At 41.4% G+C, this 23,857-nt stretch overlaps 1 long non-coding RNA gene across 1 annotated transcript; it reads right to left on the reverse strand.

Annotated features, from left to right (window-relative positions):
• Positions 1–432: 432 nt before the first annotated feature.
• On the reverse strand, positions 433–17,446 carry LOC142362764 (uncharacterized). Its single transcript, XR_012765277.1, has 3 exons — positions 17,369–17,446; positions 14,342–14,478; positions 433–620 (listed from the first exon to the last, which is right to left on the reverse strand). It is a non-coding gene; the product is annotated as an uncharacterized LOC142362764 (long non-coding RNA).
• Positions 17,447–23,857: the final 6,411 nt, after the last annotated feature.

The following is a 23,857-nucleotide window of genomic DNA, read 5'->3' on the forward strand; positions in this document are numbered from 1 at the left end:
TGTTGGTTCAAAACTCTTGTTATAATGAATGCAAAGGCACCAGTGCAATACGACTGGTGCTGTTGGGTTGAATGCAGAGAATCCTGTAAGTGAAAATATGTGGTGTAGTCTCATGTGGTGTTGAACATGAGCCAAATTACATAATCGTGATGCCAACATATTTTGCACTAGCTTCAATTAAATTTCGTGCCTAAATAAAGATTCATTTTCTCCCGGTCTTCAGTATTTTATAGCTTTTTTTCCGAATAATATGATCATCTTTAACTCCATATAATAAATATGCAAAAGACCTAAAGCAACAGATGGTAGGGAACATAAAAGCCCAATACCACAAATATATATATAGATGCATATAAATATGTAGATACTTAAGGTGCATACACAGATACATATGTATTTATGTATACCTGAAAAGGAAGATTTTTCTCCAGAAGATTTTTCAACTGCCATTTTCACTTAAAGTAGTTGCGAATTTATGACCACCAGATGTCATAAAAACATCTACATTCCCACTAGCAAGCAGGAGCTGTTTCCATCCCCTTTCTTCACGCACGCTCTGCTTTGCAACCACTTTCTTTCTGGACAAGGAAAACTCTGGCGTCACTTGAATGTCATTCGGTCTGGTAAGGTGTCCGGTAAAGAAAGAAACAAATGGAAAGGTCTTAAAACATCTGAAGCTTTCCAACATCCAGCTGTCCCCACAGAACCCTGGCTGGACACAGCTGAGCTGAGGGTGACAGTAGAAGCCAGAAACATGATCCCTCTCAGACGTTACTTTGCACAGCAGAGCTCGGTGCTGGTTTTTCTCCCACTGACCTCCTCAGTTCACGACTGCCCTTGAGGTAAGGCCGTCTGTCTGTATGATCCCAGCCACCAAAAACATGTCCGGGAAACTCCACGCTCCATCCCTGACACCTCCTCTTAGCCCTGCAGCTGGTCACCCTCAGCTTGATGGATGGCTCCTCCTCTGTCTGGCACAACCAAGCTTGGTCCCCAGCATCTCCAGCCTCTTCCCTCCCTTCATACCAACTAATGATTATTGTTTTGGCAGAAGCTCTCTGTCTGATGTGCCTCAACACAGGTAATGGAAAAAAGCCCCCTGTAGCTAATTCATGCTCCTGCCCTCCTTGGATTATATTTGTGAAGATGTGTAAGAAGAGGAATAGAGTGCCCCCATTTATGTATTTCAGTTTACATAGATCATAATATTGTAAAAATAATCAGTATTCTCAGTGTTCTCACAGTGGATTCAATACACATATATCATGTTCCTGCTCTCTCTTTGCTCATGTCGACTTTATCTTTTTGCATATTTCATATGTATTTATAATTAAAAAGCAGCATTTGCTGCACAGTAAGTCCTAAAAGGTTTTGCATAACACGTAGTACACAGATGTAATGGATGAAGAACAGGATATATTTACTTCACCTTGTGAAAGCCATTTGCACATGGCTAAATGGGAATCAGAACCATGCACCCTAATGTCAAGTAGTGGAACAAGAAGTATCAAAAACTACCTATTTTTTACATCAGGTTGTCATTACCATTTTAAATAATACATCTCAAAAAAATTTCTTGTGGATAATTGAAAGGAAGGAACATTCTCAGGAAGCAGGTGTTTTTCCCATTGCTACCAAATAATTTAGGATGGCACATAATATTTTGACAGCGCATACATGTGAGTGTGTGTGAGAGTGTGTGTGTGTGTCAGTCAGGCAGAAATTCTCCTCCAAGACAAAGGCTCTGTGAAATGTGCAATATGTAATGACATCAAAGGCTCCGAACCCTGAGGAGGTCGAGCTGAGACCAAAAATGTGATGCTAGGGATCGTGTATAAAAGATCATCTAGGTTATTGAACAAAATGGGGAAAATTAGGTGTAATTTCCAATTCTGACTTTTCAGCCTCAACAAACTCAATGGAAATTCTTGAGAGCTGAAATTGTTTTATTAATAAGGCACTGGGACGTTGCTCTTGATTTAGTGCCAGAAGTTGTAGGCTCCACACGTTTTCAGCAAGACAGTCTGTACAACACCACTGAAATCTTCACCACCTTTTCAAATTGTTCTGCACCGAAGCCAGGTATGAACTTTGAATTTCAGATATCAAGCGCACAACAAGGTCAACTGCATACAGGTAATATTTTTGTAAAGATGAGTCAAAAGCTGATAGGAAAACTTCAGATCATCTTGGGCTTGTTAGGTAGAGACCTTCATTATGAATATATTTTCTAGCTTCAGATTACATTACTGGTATAAATGGCATCTTGATTACAGTCTCCAGGCCGTGCATTTTGGTTTCCATTGTGTCGGAGGCAGTTAAACATTGCAAACATACCCACACATGCAGTGTTCACATTTGTTCTCACCTGATCAGGACATCATCTTCAAATACTGTTCCCTCCTACAAGTAGAATAAAGCTCCACTAACATTAGTATTCAGGTAAAGTTAATCATCATGTTTGCCCTGTTGACCACTTCAGTAAAGTAAATCTTATGCTTTCTGATTTCAGAAAGAAAGATCGTGGCTCAGACCAAGACCTGACACTCTTCGCTGCACCCAGTTCCCAACACTCGATAGTCATCTCCCATCTTATCCCATGATGATCAAAATCAGATGGCGTGCTCTGAAGGCCTGGGATCTTGTCCTTCTCCTTCAAGGAGCTGCTTAAGAAAATGGCTCCCAGCATGACCGCTAATAATTCCCTTGACACTGGCAGTAAATATTGTGACGTTGCTGGAGAACCTGTTCCCGTGAGCAGAGAAAGGGCATGGGGAAGCGGAAGGTTTCTGTACGGGCTCGGCCAGAGCTGCCTGGTCCCCTCTTTCCTTCAGGAAAATCTGGCTGCAGATGTAGACAGGTAACAACCAAAACTGCAATCCCAATATTATTCTGATTGTCATATTTCTTTCTTCCTGTGAATTTCCGTCCCCTTTCATCACCTTATTTAAACACTGAAACTCAAAAGAGCTCTCTCCAACTACATGTACAGGTAAATTCACATTCTTGTGAATTTTTATACCGATTTGTGATGGTATGATTTGATGCACAAGATCTATGGCTCCATCATGTCACCTAATCTGTTTCTATTTCATTAAAAGCACAAACTAAAAAAGTATTGCCTGGTGGGTTATAAAAGCAGAGATCAAAACTAAAAGGCAATGCTTCTCTACCTGTCAGAGAAGAAAGGAACAGCTCAGAAGAAACCACTCAGTTTTGACTAAACCTGCTATGAGTTTGCAATTATTCACTAGAAGAAACTTCATTCACGTAAATGAATGTGTTAAAATTCCTTGTACATACAAAATGCTTATAGTTTCTGCCTATTCCTTATTTGTCAATTTTTGTATGAGAATTGATTGCCTCTACATTATACAACTCCACCCATTCAAATAAAAAAGTTACCATTAAACAAAAAAAGGCATTCAGAAATTAAAAAACAATGTTAATAGAAATGTTATGAATGCAAGAAAACTATGCACGCATTTTGAAGTTCTCCATTTTACTCTCGGAGGACTGTTACATTTTCTATGCATCCTCATTACGCTGTAATTAAAAAAAAATAATAAAAGTGGTATTTACCTGTTTGACAAACTGTGAAGGAATCATGTCTTCCACTAGCTTGAATGGTAAGCATGAAGTCAAAGAATTATAATCTCAAGAGACATAGTTAAGGGAAACAAGAAAATTCTTATGCAAAACACAACAGCTTTTCTTTTTCCTTTTGTAGTTCCCCTCTGCACGGACACTTTATTTTGCTGGATTCTTTGCAGTGGGTGGGAAACATAATTTTAAAAATTTTCTTGCAATGGTATAGATTGCAGCCTTAAACATTGAGCCAGTAAAGCAAAACAAACAAAAGAATAATCTGGATTTGGGGGAGTTTGCTCAAAACAAAATCTGAAAATATCCGAAGTCAAGGTTGCAGCATAGCAATGGTGGTGCACAGAGCACCACTGCTAGAACGAATGTTATTTTCCAGAAAAAAAAGCAACTTACCTAGCCTGAGTGTTAATTAAAACATAGCAGACTGAATCTGCACAGAAAAATATTATCATGCTGAAAAACTCCTCCAGCCCACCTTGCCAAAGTGCAGCACTGGCTATAAAAACTATTGTTTCAGTAATTTATAGAAATATAAGAGCAGAGACGAGGCTTAAGGGAATATAGGAAAAAGACATAAACCAAATGTCACGGCAGTATAGGCACAAGAACTATTGTGAGGAGCAGTAAAGCAAACTGTACGTGGGATAAAGAACAAATTACGAACCACCTACTAAAGATGGATTTCTGGTTATTTTGACTTCAACATACCGGTTAGGCTGGGAAGACTAGAATCCAAAGAAATTAAAAATTTTCTGGTGCTCTCTGTCACAAGAAAGAACAGAAATTAAAATTCCAGCCCCAGTTTTGAATTCTGAGTGCAATTCTGAACACGCATGCAAAAGACCTCCCCATGCTCCTGCGCAGCTGCAACATCTGCAGGTAGGTCAGGTCACGACAACCTCCCGGATCGTTCTCACCTTCCCTGCCGCTCAGCCCACCCTCCCAGCCCCAAGCCCAGCAGTTTGGAGATCCACGCACAAATCTCAGCGGCTTCTCTGCTCGTTGCTTGCAGGAGCACCAACCACGCATGCCCGTGTCAGGGCGGTTCATCGCACGATGCAAGCGTGATCATGGTCCCCACCAGCCCCCCGTTCCCCGGCAGCAGCAAGCTGCTCCCCTGGTGTGGGGCCACACCGGACAAGAAGCACGGCACTGGTGTAACTAAACAGATGGCAAATGCATCGCTGGGAAACACCGTGAAAGGTACTCAAAGGTCCTCTCGTTTGCAGTACGAGGAGGTACATCTGAGTGCACCCGGGGCAAACACACCGCTTCTCCACAGTAAGCTGTCACTGCAGGTCCTGGGTAAGATTCAGTTTTCCTTACTGAGGAGAAGTGCTAGACCCAAGCGGTACATGGAGCGTTCTGTGCTCCTTTGCAGAAAGCTCTTCCCAACCTTCTGTATTGACCAGAAGGAAAAGGGCCAACGAGACCCCAGGGAAATGACAGCCAGTGAACTGCTGCTGAAAATAAGACCAAGAACCTGCTTTTACAACCATATGAACAGGACCCTATTTGATAAGACTTGCTGCAAAAACCATCACTGCAGAAATTCAACTTCCAGTTCCCCTGCAATCCATGCTGACCTTGACCACCACGTCTTGCATACGACTACGGTGTTTGGATGAAACGAGTGGCCCTCCTTGTTAGAGCAGCCCTTCCTAGAGGTTAACAGCACAGTTCAGACTCCACTTCACACTGCCCTAGTGTGACTGGATGGCCTTTAGAAATTTATTACTGATCTCAACCGAATTACGAGGCAAATGCTTAAGCCAGAGTTATGAGCCCTGTTATTATGCCAGAACAGAAGTGGTACATATAGTAACTCCTGTAAAGGGGCCTAGCATTACATAGGACAGAAAATTAAACACAGCTCCCAAGACAAATCCCCTGAGAGCGTGATATCGGTATATTGTGCAAGGTACACACTGGGGAAAGCATTACGCTTGATGATGTTTTCCTTCTCAAGTACTCTTTCTAACATTTCTCAGTCATCAGCTTAGCTTTTTCCCTCCTTTCCCATTTACAGAAGATAAAATCAACAGAATCAAGATCCAAAAGAGCCTCAGCAGAGCGTGTGTGAAAGCAGCAATAAAGCCCCTCGTTCCCTCTTCGCAATCCACCCCGACACCGCACGGTGCTGATCCCCTCTCCTCCAGGACACGTGCGCCAGCGCAGTTCCGAAAGATTCAAGAAAAGGTGATGAGTCAGTTCCTCTATCTTGATCAAATTTGTCTGGAACTGCAACAGCAGCAAAATGCAGTTTTATCTCCAAGAGGGGGAGAGAAATAGAGGGCACAGATTAGACACAAAGGACAGAAGCAGCACATTCTACAACCTGAGATTCTCATTAAGCCAGAAGGGAAGAAAACCAGTGACAAATGTGCCATGCTGTGGAGTAGATAATGGAAAAGGTAAAGAAAATGTACATTATGCACAGGACATTATAATTCCTTACAGTACAAAGTTTGCACAGTTTCAGTAAAAAAAAAAAATGTAAAAAATTCTAATGAATGCCTGAAGGCTGCTTTATTCACAAGGCGCAGGGAGGAGGCTGCCTCGCCAGCACAGACTCTAGACTCCAAGACTTCAAACTGTAGAAAATACAAAAGGAATGGAAAAGAAAAGTGGATTAGACCGTGAAATGTAAGTATGACACTATTAAACAATATTATGATACTTCATAGTGTAAAAAGAATAAAAAGTGGAATCACTGGGTTGTGAAAGTTCTTCTTTCCTCCGATAAATACTGAGTATAGCATTACTTGATCGAGGGGAGAGAAAAGCTCTTGCTTCAATAGTTTTTCTAATTTACTCCATTCCGTAGAATACACTGGGAAGCTGAAAACTTCGAAATTTATATAGGCAGAGGAGAGTCTGAGCAAGATGAAATGTGCTGTCGGTGGTCCCCAGCCAGCCAGGGCACCCCACCGGCACCAGCGTGAGCAGTGTGCTGAGCCCCTGCCTGCACCCACAGCCCTGCGAGGCTGCTGGGGGACAGCTGGGGTTTTCTAGAACCAGTGTTTAAAAAGACAGACAGGAGATGCTACGGTATCCAGTGCTGAAAGTCGACAATGCCACCAAGCAAGAACCTGAGCTTTTCTCAGAAAAATGGAAGAAAGATGCACTGGGCTGAATGAAAAGGGGACTAATTGCAATATGCCACCTAAGACAGAAATTGGCTACGTGGATCCCACAAAATCTTAGCAAAATATCCTGGACCAAAAGAAATCATGATCACAGCAAGGTTTTTAAGATATTCAACGCCTTGAGAGTCACCTTGAATTAACCAGTAAGAAAATAAAAGCCTTGTTTTGGCCTGAAGTGCTTTAAAATTACTCTATTTTATCTCGAGAGATTTTTTCCCCCCTCGGTGTTCACCCCTCCTTTTTTAAAGGCACCTCAAAAAATGGTTACCAAGAAGTTACACACATTTTTCAAATCCACATGGATATTTCACTGTGGTGAAAGGGATCTGGAGTTGCCACCCGAGGCAGAGATGCCGTGAGGCACTGGTAGGCTGCTTTGCAGGGCTCCAGTGATGCCTCCAGTGATGCCATGGGACTCTCCACCGCGTGGTACCTGCTGCAGAACGGGGCAGAAAGATCTGCCTCTGCTACCTGTAAATCACCTGTTTCTGGAGTCAGCAAGACAAGTCCTGCAGGGCCGGAGCTAAAATTGGAAATTATACGGATACAGCTATACGCAGCTACACAAACAAGTGGAGAGAGATCTAGTGCATTTATAAAATTACGGAGAGCTCTTTATGCCTACCAGTCCCTCCGATGGCAATGCCATAGCCAGTCCGTTTGCAGAGTGGCAACGGTTAACGGGCAAGGCGCGTGAATACCAGCGTAGCTGTGCACAGAGTATGCGGGTTGTAGTGCTTCAGCTATGTTGGTACGATCAAAGAAACAAGTTTTTAACACAATTAGGACTTTACTTTTACTGTGGCAGGATTTAAAATGGAAATAAAAATTTATATGCCATCAAAATGATGAAAATTATTGGGAAAAATATTATTTTAGGTAATTGCAAAGGCTCTAGTCAACTGCATGCTCCAAACCAAGGGGATTCTCTGCTGAAGCAGATTGTTTTGTCCAGGGAAGAATACTGCTCTGCAGATTTAACATCTGGAAGTCCTGTCTTACAGCCATATCCAGGAGAGATCCTAGAGCCTCCGAAACCTCTACAGACTGCAAGTACTTTCTCAGAGGCAGGAAGGAAAGGTTTTGGAAAACCAAAAAAGGACATTTATTGAAAATTAAATTTGGATTGTACACTTTACAGAAATAGATAAAAGACGTTAAAATAATTTGTATATCCACTCACCTGAATAAAAGCCAATTTAAATAAATAAATAAATAAATACAATGCTTTGCTTTCTAACAGCTTTTAAAATTTATTTGAAGCTCCCAGTTAAAGTAGAACAAAGTCTTAACAGGCAGTAAAAAACTGGAATACTTAAAACTGGAGCGATCGAAACAAGACAAATAGAAAGCATAAGGGAATGACACAGCAGCTCATTAGGAACGGTTCACAGAACAATCTTATCAGTGAAAAAAATTTGCTCCCTGCGTTTTAGGAAAGCATGCATTTAATAGGAAAATTAATTCAGAATGTTGGCTAAATTAAGCCTGGATACTTTCAGCAGGGATATAACAAACATGTTGAGTGTTTGATTTCCAATTTATGCCCCAGACAAGTCCGAACAGAAAGTAGCTTTGATTCCAATTAAAAACATACTCCTGTAATTATTTCCCTGGTGTGATCTGTGTGTTCCTAGGGTGGCTTCCACGCCACGTGCCGATAACTTCCACGGGTGCTGCAGCGGTGCCGCCTCCTGCTTTGCATGGGAGCGTGGAGGTTTGTGGCAAGTTGTTAGGTCAGTGGCTGCTGGCGAGTCTGCAGGGAGAGCTGATGTCTGTCAGAGCTCCCTTCGGCTTCCACGGGCGTCAGATCAGGAGTTAGGCAATGCTAAACCACGCAGCATCGTGCGTAACGACAGAGTTTGGTCGTCTCCCAAAACAGCCTTAACCCAACAATTCAGCGCTCCCCCGTGCTGCCGCTGTCACTTTGCAGTGAAACAGCAAAACGGCGAGCATCTCCAGAGCAAAGGAGAATCTGCCAATGAACATTGAGATTTCCACCATTTTCTACCAGAAAAGGGTTGATGGTTTTTGTTTACTTTGAATGAGTTGAGGAATTCTGCAATAAGTCATTCTGGGGCACTGAAGAATTTTTTTAATCTGCCATCTCATTTTTTCAAGCTGAAATAGCTGCACCCTCTTTAAATTGAAACCTGAAACATTTCATTTTCTTTTTTAAATATGGGCTTTTGCAGTAGTGATGGGAAAGACTCCAAAGGGTTTGTAAGTTGAGTTTTCATTTAGATAAGCTGGCCATGGCCGGAGAGGTTATTTAAGCTTATCCCCGCCATCGCAACTTCTCAGCTCTGTGGGCCAGGGCTGGGACTTCTCATGAGGAGAAATTCCCTTGTGGAGTGTCAGCAAGTCTAAATCTTGTCTCTGCTGGGGCATGGGAAGTAGAGGAAAATTATCTGCTGTGTCAGAATCATCAAACATGTAGTAATTCCACAACCATTAACAGCTTCCTCCAGAGCCTTCATGACAACAGATATCAAGGTATTTTGTGTATCACTATCCCACAAAACACGTAAGGAAACCAAATCAGGCTTCACAAAGTCCTAAGGACTAACAAATTCAAAAATAAACATACTAATAAACCTAAACTCATCAAAGCCTATAAATATTAGTTACATAGATTTGAATCTGCAACCAAAAATCCTTTTCTGGAAAGTAGAACAAGATTTTGCTTTGGTTTTATTTGCAGGGAAAGGGAACAACCACAGGGCAACTGGGTTAACCCAACTGTCCTATGTGAGAGCTATGAAAACCAGAACAGAGTCCCTAAAAGTGGCTTTGCATCAGTTTCTCATTTTCTATTGAGTTTAAAGTTGCTCCACGTGGTGTCTGGTGTTGCATGCTAAGGGCTGAGCACATTCAGAGTCCACTGACTCCACAGGAGGCTGATACTGCTCTACAACACTGACGAGGTGTCCATAAAAGCACTTTTTTCAGCTGGGAGTTTGTCTTAGTCAAACCAGCTGCCTTCTCCTGCAACCCTGCCAGGCAGCTCTCACTGGACAAGAAGCATCTCCATCTGCTGTGCCCTCTGTGTCAGGAACTGCCCACCACTGTGGCCCCACCATTTCAGGAGAGGCAAGCAAGGGTGTTACTTCTCTTCAAAGCAGGTTGAGACCTCAGCACTGAATTCTGGTGTCCATTTATAAATTTGCCGGTAAGTGCTGGCTTCAGAACAGCAGAAAACTGCCAGATTCCTGCAAAAAGTAACCTGAGGGTTTCAGCTAAGCTCCACGGCACAGGCGTACCTACCTTGGACATGAGTCCTCTTTGTCAGCGTGATGGAGGTGCTAATGGAGGCACCTGTTAGACACCACCTTGTGACCGCTGTGCAATGGTCGTGGCATCAACATGTAAGAGGCAAAGTCTACAATTTCACTGTAAAACTGTACAATTCCCTGTAAGACTATTATAAGTATCAAACCAATAATAATTATAATTGGAAAGCTTTCTGTTCCGAGTTTCTAAGGAAGTTATTGGTCAGTGGCTGCTTTGCCTTTTACAAAATCCGTGTTCAGAGTTGATTGTACGAGCTCACAGTGAAGTCCAACAGACTATTCTGATGAAATTCAGCTGGAATGGATGACTGAATCTAAATTCTACTCTAAATTAGGTATGTACCCCTGTAAGGGGCCCTATAGTACCTGGCAGTGCAGCACTGGTGTGCTGGATCTGGAGATGGACCAAAGGACTGAATGACCCAGGATTAGCTCCCAGTTAAGTGATCTGGGCTGAAGCTCTGGTTGTGACCCAGACACTCACTGAGGGCCGTTCAAGGAATATATTGGCCCTGTGCATGATGAACTGGAAGGGAACCCCACTGCCCAGGCAGACAACTGCAGCAGCCTGGCTTTACAAGTTCTTAGAATGACTACACCCTGTTTTCAGATGCTCTGGTATATTTTTTAAATCACTTTCATTTCTTTGGTACGCTTTAACATGACAGAGGATGTAGCAGAGTTACAAGCTGTGATTCAGAATCATTAAAATATTCAAAAAGACGTATCAACTTCTTTAAAGCTCTCAATCTGTCTTATTTAGATATGGCCAATAAATAAACACTGCCCCAAGAAATATGGCACAAAGAGACTGGCATTTTGGCATTGAGATGCACGAAAGCACATTATATTCTCTCACGATAGTTATTAATTCCATTTCAATCCAAAATGACTTTGACAATAATATTTCCCCAACCTCTTTCCTTAAGTGAAAGCTGCTATAATTAATAAACATCAACATACTAGAAATCGATCAAGAATTAATTAAAGAAAAAGTGATAGGAAACTATAATTCAATCACTGCACTTTATGATAACCTATAAGGGAGCCAAAATCTGTAGCTGTATCTGTATCAGCACTAAAAAGAAGAGTGATACACTTACTATACTGATTTTCTATTTAACACTTACTTCAGGAACTTACCCAGCTCTTAAGTACGTGCCATATGTCTGCTTTCACAGTAGCTTATGTAAGAGAAATGCTTCATTTGATTCTCCGATAGAAGTGATTACGCTAGTAAATTTTGTTACAGGCCAACCCTGGTTTGCAAGGACAAAGAAAGTTATCATAAGGGGGCAAAAGGTAAGAAGACAAAGAAACCCCCCTGCAGACCTGCAGTTTCTGCTTTCTGTGTGGCTGGCTGACGGGTGTGCTGTTGTTGGCAGCCTGTGTTACACCTCCAGGGTGTGAAATGGGGTACAGCTCCTGCTCAGGAACACCTGGAGGGCAACAGGCCCGAATTACAGAGAAGAAAGGTGTGACAACTTTCTGTGCAGGATTTTCATTAGGACATTATAAAACTCTTTAAAGAAATAACATCGTTACTCACGGCTCTCCTCCCATCCCCAGCGGTGCTCTGTAGTGGATACCATCTCAAGACTTTTCCCATTACCAAAGGAATTTGCTGTTGCTACGTATTGATAACTAGGAAACTAAAATGGTATCTAACCTTGTCAGAGCTGAATCATTTTGAAAGCATCTATAACTGTTTCCTAATTGTTAGTCTTCTGTGTAGTAGTAGGTCCTACTACTTTCTGTATCTGTGTGACTTGACAGCCGAATTTCCCAGAAGAAACGTGTGACACATTGCAGATAAACGGTACCAGAGCACAGCACAGCATCCAACAGGATTCCACCGACACCTATTTGCAATTAGAACAGCTCAAATCTGTTAAAAGGGCTCAAAGTAAGGCAAGTACAGCTGGGTTTGGCCAGCTGAGGGGGATCACCTGCCTAATGAAAAGATCTTTAGCAATACTGACATCCCGTGGCATGCATACCATAGGCCTAAACAGTCCCACCCGTCTTCCAGGTATCACCATATTTTCAATTTCTTTGGAAATAGCTGGTGCAAAAAAACCTTAAACAGACATAGCAAAATTTAGTTCCTGTCACAGAAGTAGCCACAAAAGATGTGATTTTGTTTGACTGGATATTCAACTGGATGCACGCAATTAAATTGTAATGAATCACTAAAAGCTTCACTGCTCTTTCAGTTTATTTTTGCCCAACCCATCACGACACTTCTCAAAACACAACTCTGAGCGACAAGGAGAATGGATGTTATTAGTTCAAAGGACGACCTTCAGGCCAGTCAAAACTTCTCTACATATAGTTTTATCCATCAAAAAATGCCCAGAGTAATTCTTAGCCACAACTCCCTGCAAAGCCGTCGATTGCAAAGCACCACAGGTACATGTTTATACAGTATATCTCTAATCACAGGATGAACAGTGGGCACCTAATCAGCTGCAGAAGCAGAGTATCAATGCAGTGAGGGAGAATCCAGCTGTGTCCATTCAGGAATCATTTTAAATAGAAATTGTACAGATTTTACTTAAAAAGCCACTAATAGCATTGCAGAGCTGAGATGGAATCTGGCTGCATTTCGTTTCCAGGCATACAATGTTGAATGAGCAGCATTACCTGGGAAAACAGCAAGTATTGAGGAACAATCCCAGCACTTGCTACATGAACAGTTCATCAAATATTATTCTGTAACCACTGATTAATTTAATCTGGTTTAACTTTTGTGACACTTTCAGCCGCTGTAACAACTCAGATAACTATTGAGAAGTACGTGAGAAAATAGTTATCTTAGCAAGTACAAAGAAAAAGCAGTCTAAAGCTTTGAAATTGCGAACTCCAGTAAATAAGCAGCCTTCCAAACACCTGGAACTTCGGCCTTACAGCCCTGATTTGTACTACACTATGAAAAGATATTCAGCCTTGCCAGAGTGGAAAACTTTCTCTTTCTTTGAGTGGCAGTTGTTTGTTACCACCCGTGGTTCCCCCAAGTCCCCTTGTTACAAATAATGCACAAAGTTTGCAGTCTTGTAGTGCTAAAACCCATTACCAAATGTGCTTCACTAAGCCAAATTCAATACTCAGAGGTGGAAGGTAAAAATAAGTACGCAGTCCCCTAGTTGGAAAGAAACTGGTGAGGCATACAATAAACACAGAATAAATCCCAAAGCTGTTTGACAAGCTAGAAGAAAGTAAGTTAATGTGGTGTGAAAGGTACACATTTATTCCTGGATTATCATCAGTCTTCTGGATCATGGCACAAAGATTATGGAGAATAAATAGTTGTAATTTGGGTAGGCATTTTGTATGTCACTGCCTTTCTCCTACCGTGGTTTACACCGCTGCTTGCTGTTTGGCTGGGTATCAGCGGCCAGCTGGCGAATCTGGGTGCAGTGCGCAGCTGATGTAGGCAAAGCAATGAGATTCATGATTAACGATAGAGTACTACCATCTCCTTTTAAAACCATGGAAATTCTGAGGAACTGGAGGAAATTAAGTTTCGTAAATGTCGTTTGATTTTTATATTTGCATTCAAAAATGCCTATTGGTAATGATCTTCTTAAAAAAATAGGGAAAGTTTGACACAAATCATGAAGATTTCTGTGGCCATTTTGTTAGAAATCCATTATAATTATTAATATTAATTTTTCTAATATGAAAGAAAGACTTTTTTATTTATGAAATTTTATTGCTAATTTCTCACTTCAGGAAATCATATGTTTTCTGAAAGTTAAATTTCCATTGCCCACAGCTGAGGGTTTGTTCTGTTCTGTGATGTATTTTGGATAGATCTTTGGCTTCAAACCAAACTATACTTACCAACATTTATAGAAGTGTTGTGTATTACCCACTATATCAATGAAAAGCATTATTCAATAGGTTAGGGGTAAGAAATTTGGACCAAAAGACCCTTCAAAATACGGCACATCTATATTTCATCCAGTGCCTGAAAGACAGAGTCTTTTGTTATTCATACAACACCCATTATCAAGGAGGTTTCAGCCAGGACTAGCTCTCCACACGCTAGCTGTTGGAGACATGCAAACAGAAATACAGTTATCGACCCAAAAGTCTGTGCTGTATGCACTGACAAAGCCACCAAAGGAGGGAAGGTCAACAGGGGTGGAAAGTCTCTAGAGAAGACCTGTCCCTGGCTCCTTCACTTTGTCATTCCCTGGAAGACAGGTACGTTTCTCAGCAGACCTTTCAGCTCAAAGATGGAAGATGAGATGGGGGCACAATGAAGAAGTACTCACTACTGCTTACATTTTACATCTGATGGCATCTCCAGACAGGCTGTGGGTAAGATTTCTGCACTTCCAGTTGTGTGGGAGAAATTTCCTAGATGTTGGTGAGTCGGCTTCGTTCTGCAATCACAGCTGGCGGAGGAGACGGGAAGACTTCTGGGAAAAGAGAGTGGCTGTCAAAGGTGATAAATAAATCTCCCCTCAAATCTTGTTGCATAAGCACAGGTTCTAGTGGACCCATTGTGATTACATTATCTTAATTTATTATTGCTGAACTTCTAGTAAGTCTCCAGAGGTGCTGGTTTGTTGTGATACTTTTTGAGCCATGTAATGTCATCAATAGTTTATGGAAAAAGCTCCTGTAACCGCATCAAGTGAATACTTCGGATTCCTGCTAAAGAAATGCCCTTCACATAAGAGTGAGTTTGCAAGAAGAGACTATTTTTCCCCAAAAGATATGAAGTACAAGGGCAATTCACCTCCCTTCACATCCAGTGGGGCTGAATTCTTACTATCCAGCTCTGCTACAGCTGCTCTTCTGGACTACGAACTCCTCATGCGGCCTTTTATCTGGGGACCTCATCAACAAGCACATTAGCTTAAAAAGCATGTCCCAGCCGGAAAGCGTGGCGGGATAAGAGCTAGATAGTGACGCTGACCCTGAACATGGAAAATGAGATAAAACATGGAGAACAGAACAGGTAATGTATCTTCAGGGCATTTACAGCCTGCAAGGAATCGCAGTACTGGAGCCCTGCAAAATCTGTCTCTAAAAACATCACTACCAAAGTCAGTAAGAGATTGCTATTTCTAAAGACAAATATAGAGCTTACAGTATAAGAAGGGCTTTATTTTGATTCACTCTTATTTATTATAGGAGTGAATCAAAATAAATTTAATTATTTTTAAATTATTATTACTTTCAATAATTTTTAAAAATGTAATTATAATTAATTATTCACTCCTAGTTATTACAGATGTAACTGAAAACACTTAAGATAACTAAAAATAGTCTTTAATTAATAGGAGGACAATGTTGAGTGTCCAGCATGATGAATAATGGTGTGAACTCACCTCCATGCTCAAGCACAGAGGTGACAACGTAACTGCAATTATGCGAGCATTCCCAATGTATCTCTACCTTGCAAGGATTTTTAAGGTTGGACATTTTCCAAAGTAACCTGCCATCATTCTAAAGCTAGTAAAATTGAATTTGTCTCCAAGAATTAATGTAGAGGCAAATTTTCAATAGTACAGACAACATTTATTTCTCCTTTCTCCTCCCAACGTGCCCCCTTTTTTTCACTTCAGTATTGTTATTCTTGTGTATTAAAATTGAAGAACTTTTCAGGCCAGACTTCCATTTAATTAAAAATGTGGCAGCAGCAGCTGTTTGTCATTGAGCTGGAGTTCATTTGGTGAAAGAGAATCAGTGTGTTCCACATAGCAAGAACAAACTACCTTTAAATATGACTCATGCTTAGTATATTGACTTTGTCTGCCGCACCGTAAATACCCAGACACTCAGGTTATGACTGACAACATAAAACACCGGGACTATGTGACAACTGAGTATGGTAGGCTGACTCATGTCATTGAGCATCTGTCTTGGACAAGGGATGCAGTGCCAAGGAACAGTTTGTGAAGCCAGGACAGTGATGGGCTGTGATGAGGTCTTTGCAATCTGAGAGCAGGCAGCGTGGTGGGGTTTGTAAAGCAAGGTAAAAGAGCATTACATAGGAAGCTTTCACAGCATGCAAGACCTCTTCAGTCCAAGCACTAAATTGCCCTCAGTTTGGTCATCCGGTCCCAAATGAACGTGTTTGGTAAAAGCCAAGGACTGCAGCTGGAGGCAGAGTGATCTGCGGCATCTCTGTGACCCAGAAAGCGTGCTGCAGCAAACCGCTGACTTCCACCATAATCCCAGCCACACTCAGGGAGGCTGACCCTAAGCCAGAGGATCCTACTGCAGTAAGGTCTGCAAGGAAAAGATTCAGCCAACCCATATTCAGATGAAAGGAGAAAGCACATTGTTTGTGGTGTTCATGCAGAAGTTTCTCTCAGTGCCTGGGGACTCTCGAGACTTTCACCCGTGCCAATGCTCATACCTCATCACCCTAAAGAAGCAGAGCTGGTGCCAGCAGATCAGCATAGATGTGCCAGCAGATCAGGACAAGTGTAGCTCTTCCAGTAACTTAGGATCTGATGGAAGAGCTAATTGCTCGTAAGAAATGCTGAAAAAATCATCTTCCCTCTGTAGGCATCCAGATCTTGAAGATCTTTCTGCCAAGCTTTCCCGGAGAAATTGTTCGCAGCCTGTTACAGGGAAGGAGCACGGAAGAGTGACCTTCCACGTCACTTGCAATGTTTACTTGATATTGAAAACTTGCATATGGACAAGCACTTGGGGAGAAATTGTAGCTTCAAAGCGTCACAGGTCAGTTTACACTGTTTTCTTTCTTTTAAAAATATTTAGCACTTTGGAACAACTTTCCACCATGCAGTTCCACTTGCATTTGAAAGGTGGTCAGCCCTGCTCGCTGCTTCCTTTGGGAAGGGTGGACTTCAGAAGATAGGACAGATGAAGTTACTTGCCAAAGGTTGCATGGCAAGGTCAGTAGTTAAGGTACAAACAGTAGAGACTCCCTGCTAAATGAGTGAAAAATAGTAAGCTGATAGCATACAGTGCTCAAAATGCACTTTTAATCTTCAGCTCCATTTGAAATAATTACATTCTGACAATACATGGGTGTACTAACCTAGTTTTTGCAGGAAAGTAAGGAAAACATAGGTCCACAGACAGATTAAATCTTCCCTGAGACTAATTCCTGGCTTTTCTTTGAAGCTCGAAGCCACACTTCGCTCTTATAGAACGCCTCTCTGCTCAGCTAAATCACAGCAGTTACATTTTATTCATTGGTACACTTTTCTGTTTTTCTTTTCTAGTCCAAGTCATTATTTTTAAACCACTCATTTAAAAAGTCTCAGGTCTGGTTCAAGGCGTAAGTAGATAATGGAAGGTTACCTTTTAGAAGCCATCATTTACCTTTTATTCCTGTTGCAATGACAAGTCGCCTTGTCTATTTTCCTGCGAGATCGCCAGCCACTGGAAAAAAAGCTGCAAATGCAGGACAGATTCACTTACGAGGGCAAAAAAAATTCCTGTCTTCATTCCTTTTAATTAAACATCACACAAATTAGAGGCAGAGCTCTAGCAACTGCACCTTATCTGCCAAGTCAGGGAGTTAAGATTTCACCTGCAATCCCAAAGTTCCAAAGAAATATATAAATTTAAACAAAATGTGACAGTGTTTCAGCTAACAGGAGTCAGCAGACTTTGCAGGGGGAAACAAGTGCTTTTATTTCTACTGCCTTTCCCCTTGGCTTTTGAAGCCAGCGGTGCCACATATCACTGCTCTGGAGAACGACTGATCTGTGAAAATAGTTTTTTTTTCCCCCAATCTTCTTTCGCCCCCTCTTTCTGAAAATGGTCTCTCTTAAAACAAAGCCTTTCAGCAAATACTCAAAGGAAGAGGCAGGGAAGAGGTTGTTTTTAAATCTCTTGGGAAAGACAGGTATTTTGAAGTATCAGTTTTTTATATTTTTGTCTTTCTTCCCAGGTGTTTTGCCGTGAACAGCAAAGAGAACTGCTGTCCCTTTCGCTCCTCTTAGCTGTAGTCTGGCCAAATTTCTGTCAGCTTCTAAAAGCTGAAGACTGAGAATGAAAAATCAGAATAAATATTTACCCTAGAACCTTGAGTCCCGAATTTGTAAATAATATTATACATAGCCAAGTCTTACTAAGAGTTGCAAGGCTTAGTATAAGAGTATTCATAACACGTTAAGGTATGGAGAATTACTTCAATTTGTTAAATACTTGTTAAATTCATCAGAAAAAAGGCAAGTCAAGCAATATTTTCTTCCAAAGTCTACTATTTGAAGGGAAAAACATAAAAAAAAATCTGAAATATTTTCACTGCAATCCTTTTTTTTTTTTTTCTCCTACCAGTTTTCCCTTCAATGTATTTCTTGTTTTGCATGAATATCGACCCACTCAGGTGGACACGAGAATCCAGCAGCAAACACCAGCAGTGGAATGCAAGCTGGGTGGACACAGGCTGTTCCTCCCACAGCCCGTCCTCTGCTCAGGGTGTGGGATGGAAGGCTCGGGTGTGCTGTTAAGAGGAACCAAAAAGGCACTTGGCCATGAGCAGTGTGTTACAAAACGGATGAACACTCCAGCTCATTAGTGTTTAGTTTAGTGAGGAAAACGCCTCCATTTCATCAAAGGGCTTTGCTCTGTGCTAGGGCATCCTTCACACACAAACAGCCTAAAAGGGTGCAATCGCTGTCATTCTACGTTAACTTACAGAAAGTAAAGGCTGTTTTTTGACTAAGAGAAAACTTAAAATCTTATATTTAAGTGTCTGATTGAGTATTACTAGAAAGCAGTCAGACCTGAATGCAAGCTTTCTTAGTCACAGTTTGGTTCTATACATGTATTTTTAAAACCAGTTTGGACGAATAACAGTGATAACGAACATAAAATTTAACACCTTTCTACGAACACTGGAAATCACCTTACAAAGGAAAGTTGTTTCTCACTGATGACCAGGAAACTGAGAAGTAAACCATTTTCTTTAGCCCCCACCAAGCCGTACGGAGAGCACTCCGTACAGATGTGGGTCTCCAAAGTATTCTGTGTCCCACAGGCTTTTAGTCTGCTGGGTTTGGGTTTCATAGCGTAAACATTTTCCCAAAGAGTTCAAAGATCGGTGCACCTACCTGCAAGATGTAACCTCCCGGAAGCCAACCAAGCATGCACCCATCTTCTCCAAAGCCAGCCCCTCGGGGAGGAAAGCCTACAGACCTCTGCTCCATCACTTTTACACTCGCAGTAAAGTAGAAAAGATAAAGACACAATGGAGATTGCAAAAGGCTCAACAACCTCTAACTTTCGCTTTTGTGTGCTGTAAACTTCCACCATTTCCTTTCTACTTCACCGATTTAATTTTGCTAGTAAAGACTCTGTTGCTTCCAAGACTGAATACAGAGCGAACAAAACCACAACAGAATATTGGCATCGAAGCCGCAGCACGCCTGTCTGGCTGCCAGCGCTGCAAGCTGCCTGCCATCCGTTCGTCCAAGGGATGCTGCTATGGTCAACAATCGCTTCAGACGCTGGCAGGACACACGCAAATACCTTGAATCATCCAAATTCGCACAAATGAGGGTAGCTGGTATGAAACACCAGCTCATTGAAAGTAATGCAGGACTGGACTTCAGTAAGAGCAGGAGCCATGCTTTCACCATGATGACCTGCAAAGTGCAGTGCCCAGAGGATGAGTTACTCCTCCGAATGAAGCACCAATTTGGAAAATCACACAGCCTGAAGAAGAGCAAAGCAATTCTAGAAACTCAGTTTAAGCAAGCTAAAATCTGTCCTGTGTATGGTGCCAATTTATACTTCTACATTCCTGTTTCGCACAAAGGCAAAGACGAGCAAAATCTGGCCCCAGAACTGCCAACAGTTCTTTGAATACTAATTTAGGCTTTTAAAACACACAAGTATATATAAAAGCACAGCTCAGATTTGAAAAACAAACAGAACCGGCTTGAATATATCTGCCCGCTCTTTCCTAGACCTCCCCCAGGCAGACCACAGGTCCTCTGTACGGCCAGGGCTCCATCACCAGAGAAAGAACTCCATTTTCCCCGTGCTGGTGCGGGGTCTCACCCTGAGCTGTCACTGTCACACAGCTTGCGGCGCGGAGCATGGGGTCCTGGATCCAGAAGCTGCTCAGGCGCTGACAGAGCCTCCCTGGGATGCAGTACTTGGCTTCAGCAGGAGTTGGGCAATTTAGTTTTTTGCCACATCACGGAGCAGGCTTTTTTGAGATTTTTACAGGGTGATTAAGATAGCCAAAATATTCAGTGACATATTTTCAGAGTTTGAGTCACCAAATGGAAAAGCCAATGACCGGCAGGTTGAAGCAATGCAGACAGTACGATCAGCGTGTATGTCTGCCAGCTTCAACTAATTGAGCTGTGCTGGTCTGGCAGCGCTGTCTGCTGCAGGGAGAGCAAGTCATAACAGCTGTAGTTAGACGTCAGATCAAAACACCACCAGAATTCCTACAGCATGGCATAAACCATTTAGTATTGACTATTGTACGATAATTTAACGCAGGGATAGAATAGGGACATACACCTTGAGCATCATGAAAGGTGCCTGCTGAGCACCTGCTGGTACGTACGCTACGTGGAGGTTTAGGCAGGATGTAAACGGTGCAAGCAGAGAGGGGAAAGCTGGAAGCGGTGGGACCATTTTGACTGGTGCAACTGGTGGCATCGCAGACAGACTCAGACAGAGCTGTTTGATCATTCATCTATTGAAAGCAGCCTTACTCCTGGAGATGCAGTCCGTCCCACAATTTGTTTTACAGCAGGTATATGATTTTTGCATTCCATGGGTAGCATGCAGAAGCCAACAAAGAACTTGGAATCACAGTAAAATATTTTCCCTGGCCATATATACAGTGCCATTCACAGCAAAACTCTTTAAAATTTTAACAGAAATTTGATGGGCAATGCTTGTTGTTCAGAGGCAACCGCTTCAAAGGAGAGGTTTATTCTACAGACTTCTAATATTTTTTATTATGTACAGGTCTTATCACTTAGCACTTTGTATCAGTAGTTATTTTAATTAAGCTTCCCAAAAACTCATTTCAGGATTTTCATTTGATTCCATTCTTTCACTGAAACAGTGCCAGCTCATGCTTTTAAAAAATTTATGAAGAATTCTTTGAGATTAGTGCACTAGGCATAAGCTGTGCAGCTACCTTAGGATTGTTTAGTCATAACATATATACTTTCAAAAATTCATTAGCTTATTACAGTAATTAAAATATCCAGGAATTTTATTATACAGGATAGTAACCTGCATGGCAATTAACCAGAAATTAATTACTTTAAAATATATTCACTTGATCACTTCAGAAAGGGATGACTGCTTATTTTGAATTTTAAACAAAGAACAATGCTTTGAAGTAGTGCAAGGCAGCTTCAGCAAACCCTTTCAACCAGCTCCTGTGACAGCAGGCCCAGTTGCTTGAGGCGTTGATACTGGTGTTAATGGGCATGTGGACATTCCCTTTACTCATGGTAAAAATCAGTCTTACCAATTTTATTGCAGTGATGCTCAGGAACATCAGTGTTGGATAGCAGTCATCATGTGCAGTGTGCTGTACAAATAAAATATAACCCTGCATCACTGATTTTGCAATCTAAATTACAGAATTTATGTTTGTAGACAGACTTTCCTAGATGGAATTAACCTTCTATATCTTATTTTGTATCAGTGGATTCGCACATATTATTGTTTATGAATGAAAAAGCATTGACTTTAACATTAAGATAAATTTTAGCGGACCATTTGAAAGTTCTGAGAAGAGTGTGTGATGTACATAAAATAACTACGTCATGTATCTTACTGTTACGGCTCTCCTCTCTCTACTTATTTTTCATTTAATTTTCTTCAGTGAATCAAATAGGGCCAGAATATTCAATCTCTGTGAGTGAGCAAATGTCCTTTCTATCAAGTGAAATACATGCTTTTATACGAACTTGTTCTCTCTAGAATAGTTCCTCCATAGGCAAACAAACCCACAGGGAAAATCATGTTATCAAATAATTCTTGTGGATATGATAGTCTTCCTTTTGTGTTTTCTATCTATTTCTATTCTATCTCAAAGAACTTCACAGTAACTTTAGAAATACACTGTGGCTTTTTAAAATGATGAGTTACATACTGATATTTCTATCTAGACTCTGACTTCTATGTCTATTTTATTAACTCCAAGCATTTGAACTTCCATGTCCTCACCTTCTATCCCTTTGTTAAATAATGTAAAAAAGGATTTTCCAAGTGGTTTTAAAAAAATATTTGAGGCAAACAGGAAAATGGGACAGTCTACCACATGCACATATTGCCATTTTACACCAAGTTTTCTCTCCGTAGCTTACTATGATCAAAATACCAAAACTACAGTGACATCTTCCAGATTGCAAAGAGAACTCATTACACCAACATATTTGCAGTATCACATTATAAAGATTTATAAAATATCCACATTTATACTGGAGATTAGAAAATAGCTGTTGAAAACTAGGGAGAATAAATGGGATGGAAGTAATTATACTCATGCAAAATTAAGGTTAAATTATAAACCAGTTAGATTTACTCCATTTATAAATACAGACATACATCTCAGATTTTTTTTGTGCATAATACAAGACATGCTTGAAACTTGGCCCTCAAATTACTACTTTTTGCTCTCTTTCTGTGAGGCAGTGTAGGGAATAAAACCATATTTTGTCTTTGTAAGAGCTGTGAAAGGGCTCTATACTTTAATGGCTCTTCGCTCGCTGCACTGAGCAGAGGGGTTAAAGCATCTCTGCTCTTCTAGGTCTAAGTGCATTTTCACGACAGCGTGTTTGTGATACCCTTTGGTCCCTCTTAGCTTCCCTGGTAAAAGCTCTCCCTTTCCCTCATTACTTCAGAACACTTCACCCTATTTTCTTCTTGTTTCCCATCCAGGTCTTCTTTTGGCAGGGGCTGCCTAACTCTTCTTATGGTATTCTCAGCCTATGCTCCTGCTTGAAGTCAAGAGCAGCTTTGAGCCATGAAGACCAGGCTTATGAAGGTTTTATCAGCCAACATAAATCCAGTGATGATGCCTGTACTTGTGACACATTCAGACCTGTCTGAAATGGAATGTGAATTTTCCAAGTCTTTTTTTTTTTTTTTTTTTTTTTTTAAGACATCCAAATATTCAAAGATACCACAACAGCCAACTGCAGCTCCACATTTTGGATGCTTTAAACTAAACTCAGTTTAGGACTGGTATCTCAACTTCTGGCGCTTGTTTATGGTCAGCTCTCCACCTCCTCTCCCTTCACATGCCACTCCTGGGCATCCCACGTGTGCTTTGGGGAATCAGTCACCACTGCTTGTGCACATTTCATGCCTTTTGAAGACCCACCAACGTAACACAAGCACCTGCACCAATGCACAATAGATTCATTCCTGTGTTGCTATTACAAATTTTTTAAAGTTACTATTATGCCTTTGCATGAAATTGTTCAACTTTGATTGCAACAACTACCACCAGCCAGAACAAAGTGAATATTTTGTGACAGAAATCAAAAATGTTCTTGCTGGAGAAGTAACATGTAGAAGGAAAAATAAGAACAAGCCTCTCTCAATCGCTTCCTCCCCCCCCCCTCCAACAGAGCAGATTTCGTTTTGGCTGTGATGTAAAGCCCTGAGGAAGGAGCAGAAGGATTTTCACTGACCTCTGGAGCCTGTGCATCCTCTGACTCTGCCAGGCGAGCGGAGGGGAGCCGTAAATTCTCTTTTCAGGCCACTTGGCAGAACTAATCTCTTTTAATCTGCTCTCTTCATGGCATCTCTTTGGTCTGACAAAACTCCGATTTATTGGCTGTCAGGAAAGACCATGTGCCCTATATCTTT

The sequence above is a fragment of the Opisthocomus hoazin genome, chromosome 11 (assembly GCF_030867145.1).
Source record: "Opisthocomus hoazin isolate bOpiHoa1 chromosome 11, bOpiHoa1.hap1, whole genome shotgun sequence".
In the NCBI taxonomy this organism is placed as follows: domain Eukaryota; kingdom Metazoa; phylum Chordata; class Aves; order Opisthocomiformes; family Opisthocomidae; genus Opisthocomus; species Opisthocomus hoazin.